We start from the raw sequence: 23404 nt of genomic DNA on the forward strand, positions 1-23404 counted from the left end.
GATATTGACGTGCTAGTTTTTGGGGGGCATGCTGGAATCTTCATCTTACCATTGCTGTTGAAGACAAGTGTCGGTAAGGTTTTCAGATGTAGTACTAAAAAGCTTGGGCTTTAAAACACAGGTCAGCCTGCCTGGCCGGATACACAAGAATGCAGAAATATGCTCGCCAGCCGCATTAGTAACAATCCAAACACTTGCTCAGATATTTCTATAATTTAACCAAACAGTGCATATAAAGCTCTGGAAAATAAGCCATTGTTTAACAGCAAACCAAACTCAAATGGCTTTGAAAGCTTTAGTTTAAGACTGTCAGACAAGAACAAAACCACCTACAGAAGGGTGAATGAATATACATTATCTCAAAAACGCTCACCTGCGTCTGTAAGACAGCCTGTGAATCCTGTAAAACGCCAACCGAACCTCTGATTCGTGGATGCTTGTTTGTGGAAAAGGACTATAAAATCAGTTGAAGCATTTACTTACATTAAAACTAGTCAATGATAAAGTAGGAGGAAGTATAGTTCCTATCCATTTGGTTGAAGTGTTCTTCTGCCAGCATTCTATGCAAGTAGATATGGTCTACTGCACATCCTAATCTGTCAATCAATGTCCTACAAAAGACGGACAAAAATACATAAATTTACTGTGAAAATAATAGCATAAATGTTGGATGACAAAGAATTCCTATTTAGATTACAGGGATGGCAGACAGAATTCTGCAAAGACAGTTGATATACAATAAGATGGCAAACTGAAAGTGGGTAGTAAATAGCCAATCTCTCAGACAACCAAATTCACTGAGTTTATGCAATCCTAGGAAGATTTAAAGAATATTAAGGAGCACCCAATGGTTACAGTGTCACTGAAACAACCACTGTCAAAATCCACAATATATATATATATATATATATATATATATATATATATATATATATATATATATATATATATATAGGGAAATGCTCACCTGCGCACCAGTTCGTACGGAACTGGTGTGAACTTTTTTGAGAACCCATCATACATGATGTGGATCCCAAATCTGAACCGTTCATGTGAAGCAGCACCTCGTGAAACCCCCCAGGCCCAAGTTTTACTTTGATCTAAAACTTTGATGGGCCATGAAAAATGAAAACAGTTTTCTCCCTTGATTTGCATTTCTCTTTGCTTTGGCCCACCAGAATTTTAGATCAGGGTGAAAATTTGTCACATGGGGTTTCATGGGATTCCGCATCACATGGACCGTTCAGATTAGACACCCATGACACGTGTGCAAAGGTGCGCACGTGCGTAGGTGCGCAGGTGAGCATTACTCTATATATATATATAGGGAAAAGGTACTATGCGCTCGACCTCACAAGACCGTCCCATGAGGTCGAGTTGTGTAGGCCCCACCGTGATGCGTTTCGAACATCGAGTTGTGTGGGCCCCACCGTGATGCATTTCGAACATCTACCCCATCAGTCAGATGCACCATTCCAACGTGGGCCTAGGTCTCAAAAATCAAGTAAATCCGTGACTTGTGTGGGCCACACCACATACAGAAGTGGGGAGGGGCCGTGCACCATTAACCGAGATGTGGTTTGCAAATCCAGCCCATCCATTATGTGTGTCCCACTTGGATGAGGGTTCAGACCAAGTTTCAGCAGCATTCAAAACTCAGGTGGGCCCCACCAAGTGCTTTTATATGTTTTTGGCATGTCTTCACACGATTTTAGATGGTATAGCCCACCTGAGTTCCGTATACGGCTGATTTTTGGGATATCCCATAATTTAGAAGGGACCCATCAAATGCACGGTGTTGATGGTCGACACGCATCACGGTGGGGCCCACACAGTTCGACCTCACGGAAGCTTATCGTGAGGTCGAGCGCATAGTACCTTTTCCCATATATATATATATATATATAAAATAAGAAAGTGATAAGCAATATTTACTGGTAAGAAATTAAATCAAGTACTGAAACAAACAACCACTATCAAAATCCACAAAAAAATAAAATAAAATAAAATAAAAAATAAAAAAATAAAATAAAATATTAAGCAGATTAATTGAACAAGGAACTCAAAAGAAAGTATTACATATTATAAAGAAAACCCAAATCATGCATTAGTAATTAAAGGGATAGAAAATGGAAGAATCCTGACGTGAAGAGGAACAGAACAAAAAAATACAAAAGCAGAGAAAATGGATTAAAACAATCAGTTCATGACCATGTAAAATCAATGCCATTAGCAAATATCACACCATATGCTTTTGCTGATCCCATATGATCCCTTGAGAATTATGAATAAGCATAATTGTAGCAATATAAGCCGAGGAAACCTTGTCTCATAATACATGCAATTAACTGCCACAACCAAAACCAAGTATTATATATGTATAAACAGAAGTTCTAGGCAATTTGGATTGGGAAGGAATACTAGAAGTCATGAGAGGTAACAGCCTGTTACAGTCCTAAAAGTCAAATCCTAGAGAAATTTGATTAAAATAACCAGAAACATAATAGAAGCAAAAAAAAGAAGTCATAACATTACATCACTATAAAAGCTTATAAAGGTTCATATACCTACCCGAATTCACAGATCCGCATAAACACACACAGAGCAGAGCTCATGCCAAAGATAACTACCTGAACAAGTTGGTCCTCGTTTAGAGCTGACAAACTAACGAGTATTGGAAACCGTCCAATAAATTCTGGTATCAAACCATATGCAATAAGATCGCTGCATTGACGACCTGGATAAAGTTGGATCGAATTTCAAAAAAGCGAGCCAAGAAAGTCAAAGTGGAAATTTTTAAAAATGTCCACCATCAGAACTAGCACAGATGTTTTCAAAAATCATCAGTTGTAATCCCAAACATTTCAAAAACCATTGTTGGGTATTCTAGAAAAAGGCACAAAGAGAAGAAAAAATGCCTACCCTCTCAGCCAGACTGTGACTATCAGTAGCTTGACCGCTTCTTGTTCTCACATGGATGTAATCTTGCTTCGCTGCCTCTGAAGATTGAGCACTTTGTTCGACCAAGCTTGTTATCGTTGTCTGAACTTGCTTCCACCTCTGCTTTTGAGTCCTCGTTCTCTTCTCCAAGTCCTGCAACTTTGAGCCGCTTGCCACTAGAGTCTGTTTGCTTAAAAACATAACCAAAAATCACATTTCCACCAATTAAACCACCAATCTCATATAACTCGTTTACCAAAAAACTCCAGGTTCCAGACACCATGAACTAAATCATACCGAAATTATACCTAAAGTGCAGGTGGTGTGTTTGAATAATGATCAAGGACAGTCATGAACACAAGGCGTTTTGGAAACAAAATGCCAGGAAATAATCAGTCTTGAGAAACTAATCATGTTTTCCATATTACATCCAAAGAGTTATCCAGCAACGCTTGATCAAACATAGAGAACTGCAAATACCTCATCCAAAGAGCTATCCAAAAGCTCAGCAAAAGCTATGGAAACAGAATGCTAGGAAACAAAGTTAACTACCCAAAATGGCTACTCCTTTTAACTTAATCTAAAGTTCAATGTAATTTCTTCAAGAAAAAAAAAATTGTTTTGTAGAAAAAAGGAAAAATAAATACTATTTATGATGATTGTAAAAGGTAAGTTTACCTCCAAGAGCCCACTAGTGGCTGGTTGCATTTGAATGTAGAAACATTGTGGACCCTAACATTATCCATTTCAGCTATAGAAAATAAAAATAGCTACCTTTTGTAAGTTTCAGGTGTGAATCCTTAACTTTGTTTTTATCGTGTGACTCCACATTCCACAAATTTCGACTATAGACTCCACATTCCATATGTTAATAACATAGCAATAGCTAAATACAATCTGTGTGCTGCAAAAAACCATTCTCAGAAGGTTAGGAGAGAGCCCACCCATGAAGGGTTGGCATACACCACAGACTATAATGACGCTCACATAATTAAGGAATGACTTTGTTTGTGCTGCATGAATAACTATGGTGAAGTTCAGAGCTGCTACAAACAACAAAAGAATGACAAACCTCTACCCCAAGAAGTCGCATCCTAAAAACATTAAGGGACTGCCTCTCCATATCCTGAGCACCCATGCAGATAATGCACTGCAAACCAAATCTTGCTGAATAGACAATGCTGACTGGCCAATCTACAATAAAACCAAAAGTGATAAAATCAAAGGCATGGACACCTGCAATGATGACATAATAAAAGCTCAATTACAATGAGAGAACAACACAAAGGACAGTCAGTCAGTAACCATACTCAGAACAATGCTCTAGACTCACTTTCATTTCATGGAGTACTAAAGGTTTTACTATAAGCAAAAAGAAGGGGAGTCATCCATTAAGACATTGGAAAATGGAATTTGAATGGAGTACCGAAACTTAGAGGCTCCGTCATCACGCTTCTATCTTGCCCTTCAACAAAATCCACATCAAGAAACAGAGATGGGATCCAATTCCTAACACTACTGAAAGAGTAGTATCCATTGCTTGCTTTTTAAGAACAAGAGTAAGTCGAGGGTGAAAAAGTTTCACGCTTCAAAGCAAACAAAATATTTTGTATGAGATGCAAATTGACCTCAATGCTAATTAACGTAGAAATATCCATTAGAAACCAATCAAAACCCATCTTTCCTGAGACATGACCATGTAATCTTACTAAACGATTTTCCTTAATTTTGGATTAGATGATTCTATGGTTGAAATATGGTAATGAAATAAATAAATAGGTTCAGGATCATGGTAAGCCCAATGATCTAAATGAGAGGAGATAAGGAATAAATTGTCCAAAGAGAGACTTGCTAAGACACGTCGCCAGAGGATGACGCCACTGATATGAACAGGGACAATTCAGTTTATGCTTGAGCTATAGCATTCTAGTGTTAGAAATCATTTGAAGCACCATTACTCTTTAGAGGCAACAAGTACAAACAAACAAACAAACAAACAAACAAACAAACAAACAAAAAATCTTTTTTTTTTTTTGAAAGATTCTATTACTTTCCCACTTATTGCATGATTCCCACCTTTTCTACAGCAGTTATAAATAACCAGACAATCTAGTACTATATTGGGCAACATCCAATATGAATTTTCAATCTTGCATGATTACTAAATACATTGCTGCTGCATACAGTCACGCTATAAAGATTTAGTCATTAACTATATTAGGCAATTGCATGCTTTGTACGCAACTAGATTGCTTCTAGACCACAATCTAATCTGGAGTCTAAACGAAATAAAATGAGTACACAAAAGAACTCACCTTTCCAGTCCGTCTTGGATCAGCATTAAGGAAGGTTGTGAACGACAACAAATCTCCATAGTCCCACCCTGTTAGTGCTGTCAAGTGCACTAGAGTTCTTTATATATGCTTCATTCTCTTCATCCACAAACATAAAAGCAAGCATTTCTCTTTGCAGCCTCACTAATATTTCTTGGCTGTTGTATTATGTCATAGTTTCCTGGTAAATGACATATTCATGAGGAAAGAAGAAAATTTACACTCGCTTGAAGACAACCAAACAATACAAGGAACACATATTAACAAGAATAAAATAAATAAATAAAGAAGACTTCTAATGCTCATATCAGTACCAAATACAGCTGATGCAACAACTATTCCACGGCATTGCTCCATTTCAAGAATATCAACATCATTAATCCTTTAACAAATCTAATGACAAAATGTGTCAGTTAAAAAACAACATGAGTAATCAATCAATTGAAAGAAATCCCAACATTCATAGCTATAAGCAAAATCTTCTCTCTTTTCTTTTTTTCCTTTTTTTTTCCTCCTTAAAAACACACTTATAAACACAATCAAAGATATGGATGAAAAAACAATTAAACAATATCATTTTTTTAGTAGAAAAACTTCACCACTTAAAAAAATTCATAAAACATTTAATAAGGAGATATAAACCATACCCACAGTGTACACTCATGGACTCTTTTATATCAAAAGAATCGTTCCTCTGTTGCAGAGATGGATATCCACCAAAAGAAGAGCCTCCAAATGGTGGAGGACTAATTGGAGTTTCTTCTGTAATGTATGTTAAATTCTCAAGTATAGGAGAAACTGATGGAGTAGTCGGCATAAGGGCCATGGCCTGCTTGATGGGAAGGTAACAGACAGGACAGGCTGAAAGAGAAAAAACTAGAAGCAACAAAATTCAGCTTCGTCATAACAACTACAATAATTTCAACATCCAAATCTGAGCATTGTAGGGACTCAAACTTACGACGTGGGCCATTCCGTTTTCCATCTGCCGGTGGAGGTGGAAGTGCGAAATTTTCACAAGGATGTCCAGGAGGTGGAAGTGCGAAATATCCATAACATACAAAGACAACCTAATTTCAATACTATGCTCGTCTTTGATAATGGTTTACACCACAGTTTTCTCAACATAGACCAGAAGAAGTATCCTGTGTAAACCAACATAAAAGCAGCAAACAATGCTTTTACACTAACAGTGATGACTGAATTGCAATGCGTCTCTCCACAAGTTGGAAGAGAGGTGAAATTGTTATCAGATGTTTTTAGCCAGAGGAGTGATGGTAATGGAGGTCCAGTCTAAGATTTGAAATGGAGCTGAAGCATGCTACCAATGCTGGTAATGGAGGTCCAGTCTAGAAAATGTTTCTTGGGTCAGTGTTACACTTGCCTAATAATTTTGTGCTTCAGGTCTTGTGAATGCCTTAAAACTTCTTCAACCTATCAAGGACAAATATTCGAATGTGACGTATGCGGACTTGTTCCAATTGGCAAGCGCTATAGCTGTGGAGGTCTTTCTCTGTTGTATACTTGTGATGTTTACTCTGAAAAGATTTTATGATTGAAAGGGATTACTGACTTTCTACTTTACAATTTTTCAGGATGCTGGAGGCCCCAAACTTCCTATGAATTTAAGACCCATTAGTTTAAGAGGAAAAAAGCAATAACAGTGACACATACTGAGAATTAGCTTACTGTGTGTGGGATTGTTGAAGGATATGCAGTTATCAACTACTATTCTGGTGCATCAGCCCATGAGTGGATTCACCTGCATGAAAGGCAATCCAGCTATTAGATTACAACAAGAGAGAGCTAATATTGACTCAAACAAGTTTGATGTGGCTCATCAGAGTTGACTCAGACAAGGTCAGACCCAATCTGGTTTGATATCATGATTTACCTCCAAATCAGCCAGGTCAGGCAAATTCAGCCCCAACTCAACTCAGGACAGAACAGGTTGGTCTGAGTCGGCGAGCTTTTTAACCATTCTGTCAAGAGATAAGTCCATGGAAAAATTTCTACCACAGCAATGAATTTTTTGATAATGAAAATAAAGGATGAAATGGTATGCTAGTCAACTTGGTAGAGCTTCTGATTCTACAAATTCCACTTAACATCATAATGAAACACATTAACAAAAGGGACAATATGTAAATAATGCATCAGTACATGAATGACCCTTCAATGGCTAAAAGAATAGAAACATATACACACCTTTAGTTTAATACTCAAGGCTGCATGCATCCAGAAATTCTATTGAACAGAAAAACATGCACCGATAGCTTAATACTGAAGGCTGCATGCATTCAGAAATTATATTAAATCAAATTGTGACAATTTTTTCATTGAAAAAATCACTATGGATGTATCTCACCATTGCCCATAGTGAACCTTGTCAACAAGAAATGGGCACCGGTCCTTGCCCATTTGTTTATTTGCCCATTAGGATTCCAGACAGAATAACAGTGAGTTGATGATAGCTCATAGAGCTGTACACGAGTTGATCCGAATCGAGCTTGGCACAGCTCGGCTCAACTCGGCCAGTACCTAACCCAGCTCGAACTCAGCTCGGCTCGGTCCTCGAGCCTGTCTGGCCAGCTAGACTCAGATCGGTCAACAACTCAGGCTAGTTTGAGCCGAGTTCGAGCCTATGCGGCATTTTATCAAACACCTGATATGGCATCCAGCAAGATCAGCCATCCCTCATCTGAATAGGTAGACAAAAGACACCCCTACAGCTGAAGCACCCATAAAAAATCCACCTATCCTGCAACTACCAGCAGCAAGAAGACCTGCATGTTCCACTATACCAAACTGCCACAATCAAACTGCTCTCCCACAACCACTTGAATTAGCAAACGGCAACTCAACCACAACTACTTGACTTAGCAAATGGCAACTCAACCACAACTGCTTGAAATAGCAAACAACAGCTCAAGCAATCACAATCAAACAAATCTTCTATAATCTGCATCAACCAGCAAAACAAATATCACAATTGCATCAAACAGCAAAACAAATATCCCAATTGTATCAAACAGCAAACCAGAACATCTACCCCAATTATGAGAACATCACCCCAGCTGCCACAAGCTCCTCCCCCATGGCATTAGAAGCAGCAACCAGGGTGATGTAGAGCGGGTCACAGACACTTTCATGGCAAGGATGGAACAAAGAAGGCTCGATCGGAGGTGGAAGTGATCAGGACCGTCAGAACCTTAAAGCAGTCTATCTTGCAAACCAGAATAAGTTTTTTGACGTATCATATATGATTTTGGAGTAGGAGAAGCTACTTTAACTAACCAACCCGCTACATCGGGTTGCCCATGCAGGATTTACGAGAAACCACAAATTTTTTTGAAAAAAACAGAAACCTCAAAATATCCTAATCGTGCCAATCTGCCCTCAATTATGCAAATAACAAGAATACTTGAAACCCTTCAAAACCCACAGAAGCTCACAACGAACCCCAGAAACCACCAAATCATTCAAAAAAAAAAAAAACACCACAGAAAACCCTAATTCTATGAATCTGCCCTAAGAACCCCGGAATCTGTTACAAATCGAGGGAAAAAAAAAAACTTGGAAATCACCGAATCTGCTAAAAGAACCTTCAAAAAGCCTGAAATTAACAATTCCGCAGTGTACTCATACGGAAAATCGTCGGAAAGCGTGGTCTTCGTCTGTCTCTTGCTTTAAACACGCCCCGATTGCAGGAAAATGCAAGATCTGAGAAGAAATCTTGCATTTCCATGGCCATTTCCACTTGGATGTATGGATAGAGAGAGATGCTTCTGACCGAAATGAAATTGAAACGTCTCCCAGCGAAAAGATAGATTGAAAATTAGGGTTTTCCTTCTAAAAGGTTAGATCTTGCTTAAGATCTACTGCCATTAACGAATCTCTCACTCAAGTCTCTCTTTCTCTGAAGAGGGAAAAACGCATTTGATTTCGCATCTAGAGAGAGAGAGAGAGGAAGGAACAAAAATCGGCAAGAAATGAGAAAGAGAATAAAAAGGGAATAAAAAATGAGGTCGCACGAGTGGTCCGGTGGTTTCCTTTTCCATGTAAAACCGTATTAAATTTCGAACGGTCTGAAGCCGTTTCTGAACCAAAACGCTCGCCGTTCCTCTATAGTGATTTTGGTGGTGCAAAACTACACTTCATTAAATCATTTCATCAAACACTGCAAGTAGCATCAATATCAAAATAACCGAGTCACTTAGTTAATTCGATCCCAGTCGATTCGAGTTGAAGTTCGGTCCAAGTCGAGTGAAGTCGAGCCCGGGCAAGCTTGAACTTGGCTCAAAATATTTTTGATCTAAAAAAAAACAACTCAGTTTGAATCTAATTTCGAGCCAAGGTGAGTCAAGCTTTTCCCAGTCGAGTCGAGAGAGCTAACCGAGCCAATTCGACTCCCATATTGCTCTGCAATAATGCCTTAAGTAGTTTATCTTGATTTCTACTAATTAAACTGAAGTGATTTACTTCGAATAAAAAACTAATAGTTGATCTTAAACTAAACCTAATTATATCAAGTTACTTATCTACTGCTGGAAGTAGAAAAAGTAACTTATTTGGTGGTATCCAAATGGACCTTTAGTTTTATATATTTATTTATTTATTTTTAAAAAAAACCTTTCCTTCCCTCCACATTAAGGCACTATTGCTCCAAAAAACGTATATTAGCAGAAAAAGAAAAGGATAAAAACTGGACTCACCTCCATCAACGGTCAGATTCCCACTACCAACAACCCAAAAAACCAAAACCCAATTCAATATATCCGATTGGAACCCAAAAAATAAAAATAAAAATAAAAGGAAAAATAAAAAACTACCCATTTCCTTTCATCAAGCTGTTAGGGCACTCCCCACTCCCCGCAGTTATAACATGATCCACCACCATCACCACCTCCGCCTCCCCCACCTCCATACTATTGGGTTTAAAACCCCACTTTCTTACTGACGTGTGGCTACAGCCACCATAGAACACAAACACACAAAACTAAAAAAAGAAGAGAATTGAACTACTGAATTTTTGAATGTTATGGAAACGATTACACTTGTAATGACCCAGGATTTTGGTACACGTGCGTACACATACATGTATGTACAATTGCCTTCATTGGAGTATACACACAGACCCATGCATACATCTATGCACCCATGCACACATGCATCTATCGGCTCATGTAAATTGTGACCATTGATATGTGTGATCGTTTTGCTTAGTGCGAACTATTAATTAATGTAATTAATGATTACATGATTTTGGTAGAATATATATAAGTTTATTTATAATACACTCTCTCAACTCATATACTTAAGATCACGTGTTTAATTATTAACTAATCCAAATCTAGCCAACATCAACTATTGATTATGCACTGAGATTAATCTGATCTTAACCACTAGATTGTTATTAAAAAAATAAAATAAAAATCGAGAACAACCCATTTTTTGGTGGGAACCAACCCCATTGTCCGTTTGTGTGTGGCCCACCTGAGTTTCGGATCAGCCTCATTTTTTGCCTTATATCTTCTCTTGGCCAGGCCGAAATGATGGACAGAGTAGATTTAAATTATTGTTAGTGGGACCCACCATATCATAAAAAATAAAAATAAAATTAAAAAAAAAGTTATATCTTCCGCACGACTAAACCACTTTCTCCACTTTCCTTCCTTTTTGTACGGTAATGGCCGCCGAACCTCGCACTAAATGAAACCGTCCTATAATTCTCACTCCTTCATTCCATTACGCATCCATTTATAAATATTTTTTTAAAAAAAAGAATCGAAGGAATCAATCAAAGTAAAAATAAAATAAAATTTGAGTGAGGGAGAGAGAGAGCTCTGTAAATCAAGAGAGTGAGATTAAAGCGGAGCCGGATCATCGGACTTTAAGGTAGGTGATCTTAACCTGAAATTTATCATTTTCAGTTATTATTATGTTTATTTAATCCAAATTTTCGTAGAAATATTATTGTCAGTTAAAATTTTTTTTATATAGGGAATCTACTTATTTAGGAATTTCTATTTTATTCTTTTTTTAATATTTAATACTGAAATAATTTATATATAAATAAAATAAAATAAAATAAATTTACAGAATAAAATAAATAATTTATTTAAGATTATTTTATTATTTCTTAAATGTTTTGTTAAGAAAAAAAATTATTAAATTAAATTTCAAATAAATTATAATATCTTACAATATTTTACAATACAAACAGAATATATAATTAATTATTTAAAGTATTAATGATTCATTATGCAGAATTGTGAATATAAGTGATGTGAGATTGATAAGTATATATAAGCAAATATGATTATGAAAATAAAATAAAAATATATAATAATAATAACAAACTATAAATTATATAATTGTAATATGTAATCAGTATTAATATGATATATAATAAGATATATAATAAAATAAAATAAAATAAAAATGTTTATAAGATCATTAAGGTATAGTAAAATATAAATATTATGTTTCATAATAATATAATAGTAATACAATATAATTGTAGGTTACAAAAAAAAATGACAAAATATATAACATAATTAAAGTAAATATGTGTAAGATAACATTATATTACATAATTAATACATAAGTATTTAATATTATTTATATGATTATGTTATAAGTAACAAAATAGAAAAGTTTTATTTGATAATATATAAAAGTTGTAATAAATATAATTTATTATTTAAAAAAAATTATGTGAATGATGATATTAACAATTTAATATAAAAGTAATATAATAATTATATTAAATGTATTAAAAAAAAGTAAATTTATTAATTTAAATAGTCAATTATAAAACAAGGTTAATCATACTGACATAATGTTGTAACAAATAATGTATATAATAATAATAGTATCTAAAATCCAAATTAATATCTTCCTTAACCTTATTCAATTTAGATTTAAAAATAAATAATAATAAAATTCTGAATGTAGATTTAAATAGTTAGATAAAAAATAATACTAATAATAATAAATTTTAAATTATCAAATAATAATTTAATTACATTATTAATATTATATTATATAAATCAATGTGATAATTTTTGTTCTCTAAAGATTAAAATCTAAATTTTAATTCTAAAATTTAAAGAGTTAATTAAATTAAATTTAAATGAACTTAAGTTTAAGAAAATTTTTAAAATTTTGGAATTGAAACTAAATTTATTAGATTTCTATATTTTGAAATTCTAGTGATTAATGTATATTTAAAACTTTATTAAATTAAAATTTTAATAAAGTATAATATTAGATTTTTAACTTAAAAAAAAAAAATCTTTTCCTTGTAGTTTAAAATTTTTGTTTAAATTAAAATTTAAATAATTTATCAATTAAACATAAATATACATTCTCAATGAATTATCAAAGAGAAATTAAAATTTGTTATAAAATAATCAAGTTATTTCAATATGTGTGTGTGTGTATTTGTTAAGTTTATATGATAAATAAAATAAAAATTTTAATTTTAGAATTTAGTGAATAAAAATAATAAATATTTTTGTGCTAATATTTAACATTATTTAAGTAAAAAATTTAATTTAATTAAAGTTAGAATTTAAATAAAATTTCTTGTACATTATTTCACTGTAATTACTAAATTAAATAATAGTAAAAATAATATTTTATTTAAGTATTTAAATTATTAAAGTTTTAACAAAATGATATCTAGAATTATTAATTAGAAATAAAAATTTATATTGTTGATATTTTCGATTGTAAAACGGTGATTCATCTTACATACCATATCAGCCCAACAACACGAACAGTAGAAAACCTTGATTGGAAACAGCCATGGTTAAATAGATTAACCTGAAATCCAAACCATTCATTAAATAGACCACTTAGGTATTATTTTATTTTGGTAGATGGTGTCCTGAAACTCAACTTCTCACGCATCCAGTGAGTGTAGACAGCAAGTTAATACTATGTGTTGCGTTAGTGGAAGAAACTCGTTGAGAGTGTAAGCGTGAGTCAGGTCTAGCATGCGACGCTAAGTAGGTCGTGGGCGTATGGTTTAGTCCAGAAATTGACGGTCCAAATATCAGGTGGGTGATTCTCCTCAATTTCTGAACTTTCTGATTTTATATATTTTTGAAAATCTATTTTTTTTGACATAATGACTTTAAATTAATATTGTCAAATTCCTTTATACCTAATATATACTTTTCTAAATTTTAGCATTTACTGAATCTAATTAACTTGTAGAGTTAGATTTTAATCTAACTTATATTTTCGAAATCAGGTGTTAAGATTTAGACCTTAAATCTGCATTAAAGTAATTGATTTAAATTAATTGGTTTAAAATAATATTAGTTAATTTGATTCTAAATTTTGGTTTTCTTTTTTTTAAAAAAAGGCAAAGAAAATAGCTTGATGTTTCAGTAAATTTCAGGAATTGAATTTTTACGGCATCGAATTTCTGTACATTTGTATAGAACTTGCATTGTGGTATCGAGATTTAAATAATTAAATTATTTCGTTACTGATTTTAAAATAATTCATGACATACATTCATCTCTACTGATTACAGAATTATGGAAAAAGAAAGAAAAATAAGGAAATGATTGTGGTATTAGCAAGTAGGGCAATCGTGTCCCTTGGATGAAAGACCCTAAAGCCAGCAAGTAGGGCAATCGTGTCCCTTGGGTGAGAGACCTTAAAGTTAGCAAGTAAGGCAATCATGTCCCTTGGGTAAAAGACCCTAGAACCCATTGGATCCTTCGGAGTCTCCTTTCTGTACGGCGTATAAGTACAATTGTGTGCGTGGACATACATCAGAGGTACAACTGGAGCAGTAGTCTGACCAGCTAATGTATAAATGGGTTCCTCACCACGAGGTACCAGTGTGTGAGCGTTAATGCAACGTAACCATGCACCTAGGTACGGTATTGTAAGATGTGATGATTATTTAATTTTATTATTGAATTCATGATAGCGTAGCATTCAGTACGTCTTTATGATTCTAGCATCGCATTCATGTCATATTTAATATTCAACATTTTGATTCACGTTTTGAATTTCAAGAAAGTACTTCTATTATTTATTTGTTTGATATTAATCTAGAAATTTCAGATTTGGTTGGATAAGATCCCACGAGCGGTTGTGCTCATACCCAAAATAACAGTGTTTCCGGGCATCAGAGTTTAGTTAAGGGCAAAGTGGAGTGAAGATCCAATCATCAATTTATTTATCTTTTATTTGTACCAATGGAAAAAAAAATGTATAATAAGAATTTAGAGGTGAGTTTAGGCTGTAATAGTTAAAGATTGTATTTGATGAACATTGTTATTGTAATGAAATTAATTAAATATGGTTGTGAATGTTTAATATTAAATCATGACCTGGGATTCGGAGTCGGGTTTGGCCAACTCGGGTACCGAATTTCGGGGTGTGACAACACTGGTGCCATTTATAGACTTTTCTCCTTATGTGAAAGACCAAAAAATCCCCATCTAGATGCTACCTAAGGGCAGCTAAATATAGAAAAAATCCAGAAAAGAAATCTACTATTTATCTTAACATAGCTAGCAATCTAAACTTAGAACAAAAAATCTAAACTCATAGCTTGCTCACATGATTATGCACAACTAGCTCACACGATTCTCACACGGTTTTGGATTTGTATAAATCCACCACTGTTTCCAACACTCCCCTTCAAACCAAAATCGGCTTCATTCCGAGGATTGATCTAAGTCTTCTGAATGTGTTAGTTGGCAATGCTTTGGTGAAGATATCTGCCACTTGTTCAGTGGTGTGACAGTATTCCAGCTTTACCAAATTCTACTTTACTTGATCTTTAAGAAAGTGATATCTTGTGTCGATGTGCTTGCTCCTTCCATGCTGAACTGGATGTTTGGCAAGTTCGATTGCCAACTTATTGTCCACGTATATAACAGTAGATTCCTCATATGGATGCTTCAGCTCTTTCTTAGCCAGATCGCCTCACATACAGTGGATGAAGCTGCTACGTACTCAGCTTCACATGTGGACAGGGCGACCACACTCTGCTTCTTTGAATTCCATGTGAATGCTGTCGACACAAGATAGAAAGCATAGCCTGTGGTGCTTTTTCTTTCATCTTGGTCACTACACCAATCACTGTTAGAGTATCCATACAGTATCGTGTCATCATCGTACGGATAAAAGAGATCGAATTCAATAGTCCCTTTGATATACCTAAGTACTCATTTTGCAACTAGCCAGTGTAACTCTTTTGGGGCTTCCATATATCAGCTTAGAAGCCCAACTCTGTAAACTATATCTGACCTAGTGATTGTGAGGTACCTTAAGCTTCTGATTAAGCTCTTGAATAGGGTTGAGTTGACGTTTCTTCCTTCTCTATCTTTTATGAGCTTTAAGCCTGTTGTAACAGGTGTATTTACAGCTTTACAGTCGACTGTTGAAGGTTAAATATTGCATATTAAACCCCAATTATTATCTGATTTTACGAGCATGATGTCATTTAACGCCCTATTTTAATCGTGTTTGTGATGTAAGGTGAATTTAGGAGCTATGGACTCAAAAAGGGTGCTAAATGCATAAATTTAATGCTCCAGAATCACCAAGGCAAGGGGCGGATCCTAGGGGACTAAGATCGAGGAATTTACACGCCAAGGATCCGAGAAAATCAAGTAATTGAGGTCCAAGAGGCTAGAAAATCATCCTGAATGCAAGATCATAGGGTTCCCACCATCTGTTCAACTTAAAACTTTATATATGGCCTGAGAACCATAAATTAACCGTACAAGTCAAATTTCATCCATTGGATCATTGTGAAAGTAGCCCAAAAGATAGATCAGCTCATAAATCATCAATTTGGGGCCCACCTGATATCTGGATGTACTTAAAATTTGGTCTCAACCCTTTAAATGGGGTGAAAAAATGGTTGGACGGAGAAGATTTCCCAAAAAATCAAGGTGGGACCGATGTCATGTGATTAGAGTGCACAGAAAGTTGTGCACTCGCAGTGCGCTGAATCCATAACAGCGGTCAAACATCGTTTGACCGCACAATCCCACCAAATTCAAAATCTTCCTCCGTGCGCTGCGAAACGCTCGAACAGAGCATTACAGGTGGTTTATATGGGCCAAGATCTTGATTTACAAGATCGATCGGGACCATCCACTAGAATTCAACGAAGATTCTTCCTTATAACATGAAAACCACGCCAGGGATGAAACCAGAGATCGCGCTCACCATGCTGAACGTCTGGACTATCGCTGCATGATCAATCAAGGTGGACCGCAGAAAAGATTATCCAAAACCGACCAGGTTCGACCGGTTTTTCGAGGTGAACCCAATGGACGGACTGGATTTCACTTCTTGCATTAATCATGGGTCCACTGACCATCACAACGCAAGATGCGCGGGCCCTGTTTGCGCATGTGATCTGCGGTCGATCCAGGTGGGCCACTATCGTTGATCAGATGGATGATCCAGGCCATCCATATTATATATCATCCAAAAACGTCCTAGGGGACCTTGTCTTTTTAAAGGAAAAGAAGGAAGATGAACCAACAAACTTCGGTTCAGATGTGTACGCGGCTGTGCTGCGTAAAGAAAGTTTCTGTACCGACCTAGCTGTCTCTTGCGTAGGTTCTTCACCGCCTACTCCTGTGGAGATTCTCTCCCTTACGCACTCTCAGCCGACCAACTCTCGGCTGCCATAAGAAGGAGAGAGAAAGAAGTGATGAAGGCATCTAATCCAAGGAGCTAGACGTGGAGTAGAGAGAGAGAGAGAGGTAGCGTGGAGCAGTTTTTTTTTCTAAATAGTTTTTTCTCCCCTTTGTTTTTTTTTTTTTTTTTGATTTTTTTTTTGTTGATTTATGTTTTATTTAGGGATTAGTTAATCATGGTCATGATTTGCTAAACCTCTTAGCTATGGCTAAGAGGTGAAGCTTGTGGCGCGATAGGAATGATTCTACGGTTTTGATTTATATTAGACTGAATTGATGTTGATCTTACTTTGATTATAAGGAATGCCTCTAGTTTTTAATGGTTTGTTGTGACTGAAATTACAATAGATCTGCGATAGCTTTAAGTATTTCCTTTCCATTATTTTGATTGTGAAGATAGGAAGCCCTGTTGTTCACCATTGCCCCTTGAACATGGTTGGATGATGGAATCCTTCCTAACATTCATACATCTTTCTGATTGGTTATGGATTGGTTTAATTCTGTTGTTTACTTTGTCTCATGGGCATGGTTTTGTGATAGAATCAACTCTAATCCTCATACCTTTCATCTCTTTGAAAACTAGATCAACGGAAGTTCAGATTGAGTTTTAGTGATATATCTTCCAACTGGATGAAGATGGGACTCGAAGTCCAGTTGAGTTCATGAATCAAGCGTAGATCTCTCTAATCTATACAAGTGGATCTTTTAAATCCCTATTTTCCCATCTCTGAATTTTACAAGTTTTAGAGTAATATTTTACCATTATTCCCTCATATTCACTTGATTTAGATTTCATCTTCTTGTATTTCTAGTTCTGGTTACTTTCAGATTACGTACAAGGTTCAGTCCCTGTAGATTCGACCTCGGTCTTACCGAGATTATTACTACATCACAACCCTATACTTGGGGTGTGAACATTGACCATGTAAAACTTCTCAAGAAGTTCCTTTGTGTACTTCTTCTGGGATATGTAAATGCCGTCGACTTGTTACTTCACTTCAATGCCCAAGAAGAAAGATATCAATCTACCATCAGTCATCTCGAACTCTTTGAACATAGCCTGCTTGAATTCTTCAAACGTTGTCTGGCTGTTCCCAGTGAACAACAGATCATCAATATATAAATAAGCTATAAGCATATCACCATAGGCATTCTTCTTTGTGTAGGCGGCATGCTCATACGGATATTTGACGAAACCATTCTCTAAAGATAACCGTCAATCCGTACATTCCAAGCACAGGGAGCTTGCTTCAACCCATACCAGACTTTCTTCAGCCGATACACCTTGTGTTCCTCCTCTTGCATGACAAAGCCTTCAGGCTGGTCAACGTAAACTTCTTTTTCGAATACTTCATTTAGGAATGCGGATTTCACATCCAATTGTTAGATGATCCAACTGTGATGAGCTGCAAGAGAGATAATCATTCTTACAGTGTCAAGGCGAGCAACTGAGGCGAAAACTTCTTCATAGTCTACCCTATATTTATGTTTGTAACCTTTTGCTACGAGTCTTGCCTTATATCGTTCTATCTTACCATCGGCATTTCGCTTGATTTTGTACACCTATTTGAGACCATTGGTCTTCTAGCCTTTAGGGAGTGAGGTTAGCTCCCATGTTCGATTCTTTTCAATGGCTTGAATCTCTTCTTCCATAGCCTTTCTCCAACATTCTTCATTCACAGTCTCTTCGAATGTGAGAGGCTCGTGGTCTGCATACAGGCCGAGCAAATTCACTTCCTCAGTTTTTGCATAGATGTCATTGAGGCTTCTCATTTTAATAGGAGCCAAGGGTGAAGGAGAATTGGATGAAGATGTGTTAGCTGACTTCTGATTTAATGAAGTACTTCTAGGGGAGATGTAACATACTCTTGGACTTCTACGATCCGAAGGGGGTGATGTGGGTGTCTGCTCTTGATTCTCATATCTCTCTTCTTCGTATTCTTCAACCTCAACCTGCTTTTCTTTGGCCAAATTTCCCTCGTTCCATTTCCACGATTCTTCCTCACAAAACACCATATCTCTACTCACCACCAGCTTATTGGTTAGTGGGTTGTAGAGCTTATATGCCTTTGACTCCTCGCTGTAGCCAATGAAGATGCACTTCTCGCCACGATCATCAAGCTTTTTTCTTCTCACTTCTGGAAGTTGAGCATAGGCGACACACCTAAAGATCTTAAGGTGCGCCACGCTCGGCTTGTATCCACTCCATGCTTCTTGCGTTGTCTTGAATCTGACACTTTTAATCGGACACCTATTGAGTAGATATGCAGTACATACAACTGCCTCTGCCCAGAAATTCTTTGGCAGACTTTTCTTCTTCAGTATGGTCCTCGTCATGTCGAGGATGGTGCAGTTCTTCCGTTCTGCAATTCCCTTTTGTTGTGGCGTGTATGTTATAGTGTGTTGTTGCTTAATGCCATATTTTCTACAATATTCTCGAAAAATATTTGAGGTGTACTCCCCACCTCTGTCAGATTTAAGGGTTTTGATTTTAAGATCACTTTCTTTTTCAACAAGGGCTTTAAAATTTTTTAAAATAGTAAAAACAACAGACTTCTTCTTGATTATATACACCCACAATTTTCTACTGAAATCGTCAATGAAGGTAATAAAGTATTTATTACCTCTAAGAAAGATTGTCTCTAATGGTCCACAGATGTAAGTGTGAACCAACTACAACGGTTCTCTTGCTCTTTGGGATACTCCACTCGGAAAGGAGTTCTGTTGTTGTTTTCCAAGTGTGCACGCCTCACACACATGTTCTGGAGCTTCAATAACAAGCAAGCCATGCATCGTGCTTGATGAGGACAGAAGTTTCAGGCCACTGAAATTTAGATGGCCAAAGCGAAGATGCCACATCCAAGAATCATTATTTACTTTTTCATAAAAACACTTCTCAAGCATTGTGTTTATATGGAGAGGAAACATACAATTCTTCGCAATCTGGACTTTCACAATCAAATGTCCAAGCATATCTCTTATGGAAAGAGAAGAGTTCTCCATGTGTATGACATACCCTTTTTCGAGGAGTTGTTCGAGACTCAGTATATTACTTTTCATTTTGGGCACGTAGTACACATTGGAGATATACTTTGGAACACTATTCTTCTGAAAGATTTTGGTTTTGCCTTTACCTTCACCGGTGTTTTTGATAAGTCTCCAAAAGTTACATCGCCATGAACTCCTTCTGTGAGTTCTAAAAAGAGTTTCTTGTCGCCGCACATGTGATTGCTTGCACCTGTGTCAAGATACCATACATCCTATTGATCACTGCCTTTCTCTTGTGAAAGGAGAAGTGTGGAACTTTCTTGTTCATGGCCTGATGCTTTGGCATAGTTGGATCGCTCGTCTTGATTAACCGGCTTGCTCCAACAATTAAATGCATAGCGGCCAAGCTTATTGCAATTATAGCACTGGATGTTCTTTGTAATTCCCCGTCCACGCATAAATTTGCCTCTACCATTTCCTCTTCCATGGAAATTAGTATTATTCTGCTAGTTTTGGCCATGGCTTTATTGGTATCCGCGCCTTCTGCCTCTTGCGCGATTACTAGCAATACGTCCACCACGTTGTGAACTTCCACGTCCACCATTATTATCATTCAGAGTCAATCTTGACTCCAGCTTGTTCCATCGGCATGGAACTAGCATTCTTTTGCATTCATTGTTCATAAACTTGCAACGACCCCATCGGCTCCTCAATGGAGAGTTTTTCAGTATCTTTTGATTCTTCGATTGCTACAACCACATGCTCAAACTTGATTGTAAGGGATCAAAGTATCTTTTCCATAACTTGAATATATTCAATCTTCTCACCATTTTCTTTTAGATTATTGACAGTTACAAGCAATCGCGAAAAATAATCATTAATATTCTCACCTTCCTTCATGTGAGTCGTTCGAACTCGGCTCTTAATGTTTGAAGGCGAACCCGCTTCACTCGATCTATACCCTTAAAAGATGGTGTCAATGGTATCCCATGCTTGCTTGCTTGATATTGCTTCGATAATCATTTCAAAGGTTGATTCAACCAACCCTTGATAGAGGAGAAACAAAGCTTTGTTGTTTCTCTTCCTTCGATTTTTAAGAGCGGTCTTTTCTTCATTGGTGAAGGCGTCTTCCTCCATAGTGGGTTCTACATACCCATCGGTGACGATCTCCCATAGTTCTTACAACCCGAACAACGCCTTCATTTGGATGCACAATTTTTCATAGTTGTCTTTTGACAACTTAGGAACCTGCGGCTGGATTGTGCTGGCTATCTTCTTCTTCTTCTTCTTCTTTTTAAATTTAAAATTTTTTTTTTTTTTTTTTAAATGAAGGGAGAGGGATGAAATAGAAATCTGATTTTTTCTTGGACAGATTTTTCTGAAAAAATTCTATTTTTGGTTGAAAAATTACTGAAAACTTCTTCTAGAAAAGGAACCTGGCTCTGATACCAGTTTATTGGGTTTAAAACCCTACTTTTTATTGACGTGTGGCTGCAGCCACCATAGAATACAAAACACAAAACTGAAAAAAAGAAGAGAATTGAATTGCTGAATTTTTGAATGCTATGGAAACAATTACATTGGTGCCATTTATAGGCTTTTCTCCTTATGTGAAAAGACAAAAAAATCCCCATCTAGATGCTTCCTAGGGGCAGCTAAAGATAGAAAAAATCCAGGAATGAAATCTATCATTTATCTTAACACAGCTTGTAATCTAAACATAGAATAAAAAATCTAAACTCACAGCTAGCTCACACAGTTATGAACAGCTAGCTCACACGATTCTCACATGGTTTTGGATTTGCACAAATCCACCACTGTTTCCAACACATACCTCCTGCCACCGCTGCCGCCACTCCTTCCACCTCAAACGGGCCTTTAGTTATTTGGCAACACATCCTGGCAAAAGCGTCAAGTAAGCGGCCCACACGTAATAAAGTCTAGCCTCTGTAATAGATGCCTCATAATATTCTCCCATGAAAATCAAGTCCGGCCCGAGAGTGGGAAATCAAGCCAAGCCTGTTTATAGTGTGAGTGTCCCTTTACCCTTGTAGTGTATTCCCAGGCGGAGCTCCACATACATTGATACACCATTCTCTAACGGCTAAAATTTTAGAGAAAGTAATTATTTGCCAACATGTCTCCACAAGTGTTGATGGGCTATTCTAGTGGTCCTTTGGCCTTCTACTAGCCTAATTTGAAGTGAAGCCAGGCCAATGAACGTGTTCGGCCTGAGCTAGAGTTTTGTAGAGCTTTCTGTTAAAGCTTGGCTTAAAACAAAAACAAAACAAAACAAAACAAGCCTGTTTATATATGTTTTTAATGGATGGGCTTAAATGGGCCTAGCCTACGTCTAACGTTTAGACCTGATAAATAACTGAGTCTAGCTAACCTAAGCCTGGCCTGTATTGTTCAATATATACTCAAGCCCAGATGAGGCCCAGGGCCATGATGATTCAAAATAGTCCAGCCCACTAGCTCGAAATGTTTATGATGAGCTGGAGCCTGAGTTTTTCTTAAATGGATGACAGGTTACAAAACAAATATGAGTTGTAGCAGAGTAAGGATTTTCACATATAGTGTATATTACAAAATTGATGTTGCAAATCCTTACGGGTGGGGTTGAGTCAGACCCGGGCTGAGTTGATATGTCACTGTATGCAGTTCAAACCCGGACCTACGTAGAAACAGACTGGAATTTTAAAGCAAAGCCCGCCCTTGAGCTTGATCATACTCTTAACCAAGCTTGAACTGTGGTAGGGCAGGCACGAAAGCCCAACGGGCCAGCGCGGCCCATAAATATATAACTATACACATTCCACTATTTCTGTCTTTAAGGGGACGTTAAATCACATTTACATACGTAGATGAGATTTGGACACGTTTGCGAAGATTTATGTAACATTTTCACACTTAAATATACCAATAGCTAAAAAAAATTCACGCCATCTTCCATTAAAAAGTGTCTACATATGTAAAATTCTCTTTTTGGTTTTACCACCTCAATACATACAGATCCATATTATCTATTTTCCGAAAAATTACTTAGATGGTTATATCTTCGGATCAAGGTGATTTTAGAGGGATAGACAACCAAAGGTGGAGCCCACGTGATGGACAAGCCATATCAATGGTTAGACCTCTCTAATATACATAATATGGACCATCCATTTCCTAAGCCTAATTTAATAGTTATGCTCAACCAATCAAAGTGATTTAAGAGGGACATAATCAAAGATGGGCCTTACATGATAGATATTCAACATCAACGGTTAGATCTCTCTACTATACTAAATATGGACTGTCCATTTCCTAAATCATGAACGGATGGTTAGATTCATCTGATTAAAGTGATTTTAGGATGGGCAAAATCAAAGGTAGAACTGCATGATGGACGGTATAAATCAATGTTCAGACCTCTCCTGGATGCTCAATGTCTACTGT

At 36.4% G+C, this 23404-nt stretch overlaps 1 long non-coding RNA gene across 2 annotated transcripts; it reads right to left on the reverse strand.

Moving 5' to 3' along the window:
• Nucleotides 1-426: 426 nt before the first annotated feature.
• On the reverse strand, nucleotides 427-9173 carry LOC131219394 (uncharacterized). 2 transcript variants are annotated; one of them, XR_009158164.1, is made up of 6 exons: nucleotides 8326-9173; nucleotides 6963-8235; nucleotides 5256-6811; nucleotides 2923-3130; nucleotides 2631-2737; nucleotides 427-611 (listed from the first exon to the last, which is right to left on the reverse strand). It is a non-coding gene; the product is annotated as an uncharacterized LOC131219394 (long non-coding RNA). The 2 variants fall into 2 exon arrangements; XR_009158163.1 differs by having other exon boundaries at nucleotides 5256-5666; nucleotides 6963-9173.
• Nucleotides 9174-23404: the final 14231 nt, after the last annotated feature.

This window comes from Magnolia sinica, chromosome 11 (genome assembly GCF_029962835.1).
Source record: "Magnolia sinica isolate HGM2019 chromosome 11, MsV1, whole genome shotgun sequence".
Taxonomy (NCBI): Eukaryota; Viridiplantae; Streptophyta; class Magnoliopsida; order Magnoliales; family Magnoliaceae; genus Magnolia; species Magnolia sinica.